This window comes from Trichechus manatus, unplaced genomic scaffold, assembly GCF_000243295.1.
Source record: "Trichechus manatus latirostris isolate Lorelei unplaced genomic scaffold, TriManLat1.0 scaffold00207, whole genome shotgun sequence".
Classification (NCBI taxonomy): Eukaryota; Metazoa; Chordata; class Mammalia; order Sirenia; family Trichechidae; genus Trichechus; species Trichechus manatus.
In genome coordinates, this window is record NW_004444143.1 from 4,042,264 (window position 1) to 4,044,210 (window position 1,947).

Here is a 1,947-nt window from a genome sequence, read left to right on the forward strand (position 1 = left end):
TCCTACCTCTGCTTCCCTCTGCTTCGTGGCCCCAGGGTCCATGTCTTCTTTCAGGACTACCTTTTTTGCTGGCCTCCCCCAGCCTAAGCCTAGCCTTCTTTATAGCTACAGCTGAAGGTGCTCCTCCTTGGAACACTGCTGCCCTCCCTGGGACACTGAGGCTAATGCCAGCTAAAACGCAGTTATCCAGAGTTCCACCTCCAGCTCCAATGTAACATGGTGAGCTGCAGAACGGTCCCTTGCCCCAGGCCTGCTTCCCTGTTCGTAATATGGGGATACTGTCACCAAACTCAGAAATCTGGCGGTGTGGCGGTTAAGAGCAAGATCCGCTAACCAAAAGGTCGGCAGTTCAAACCCGCCAGCTAGCTATTCCTTGGAAACTCTATGGGGCAGTTCTACTCTGTCCTATAGGGTCACTGAGTCGGAATCGACTTGATGGCAGTGGGTTTGGGTTTTCTTTGGTAACCAGCCTCACAGTGATGGTGCAAAGATTTGACAATGCTTAACCCAGCACCTCGCCAGTGCTGGTCAACCCCACCCACGGTTGTTAAGACTCTCTTTAAGGTACTCTACACCCATGCTGTCCACTACAACTGTCCTGGATGGTGGAAATGTCCTATTATCTGCGCAGCCCAGCATGTGGCTACCGTGTTGGAGAGTGCAAAGAGATTTTAAAAAAAGGAAAACTGGACACACAGAACGACACGTCAAATTCCTTCTTTTACAGAAGCAAATCTGTGCGACTTCCTCCCCTCGATCAACATTCAAGTGTGGTTATCAGGTTCTCCCTGTACTGCCAGCAGTGAGTCACGTGGGACTCCGCTTGGCGGGGACGGGTGTGAGGTGCCCAGGCTGGCTGCACCGGCTGGTGTGGGAACAGACGTGCTCTCGTGAAGCTCGCTCGCCGTTTGGTTTGCCACTCAAGTCATTAGAGCCCCACTCCCCAGCCACCAGCGCCTGTGTGCCCCGTCTGACTCTGGGGGGGCCAGAAGTGGGTTGTGGTCACTGCGATGGCCATAGCACCAGGCCAGGCAGAGGTGCCTGAGGCAGAAGGAGGGCAGATGAAGACAGAAAGACTACCACCCTGAGCATGACCGGAATGTGCTGTAAGGTGGCCGCTGAGAGCCTTTGCCCAGGAAGTTACTGTTCACACCCTGAAGGATGAAGTCAGCTAGGGCAACAAGAATGGCGTGGAAGACCACCCAGACAACTCCACGAACAAGGAGCAACAGAACACAAAGCACCTCAAAGGAGGCTGGCGTGGCCTGGACTGGGGAGGTCGGAGGGAGATCTCCTAAACTTGCCCATGCCTCCCTCACGCCACGGCTGCGCTACAAGCTGATTCCCTCTCCCCAGATCTCATACTAACCATGCTATAGGTTGGCGTAGAGAAACACTCTCCTGCCAACCGCAGGCATGGCCCTCAGTCACAAACTTCATATTCCAACCAGGCGTTTGCACCTCACCTTCTTCATCATCCCTCTTCTTATCGTTAGATTACTGACTCTACACAATTCCTGTTCTTCCCTGACATTCCATTAAACGAGGAAAGGGACGGGGGGCGGGGAATTAACTTCTGGGAGCAGCCCACCCAGCCAGGCAGCTCTGCAGTCACCGGCAGCCCAGAACCACCTCCAGCTCCTCAGCTCCCCTGGAGGTCACAGGAAGACTGAGACCCACCTGCTCCCATCCCTCCATACTAAGCCCAGAGTGGTGGCTTCTGGAAAGGACTAAAGACCAGACTGGATAAGGGCTGAGGGCATTTCCTGCATTTTGTCTAGCAAAAGAACCCCCTGATGCTCCCATAGAAGATCACAGCACAGTCCTCGAACCTTAAAATCCCATAACCCTTGTTTATTATCAACATGAACCCTGCTCCTCGTGGTGGGCTTATCGGTAGGATTTCTGGTAGCGTGCGCGGGCACCGGGTCCCCCAAACTTCTTGGA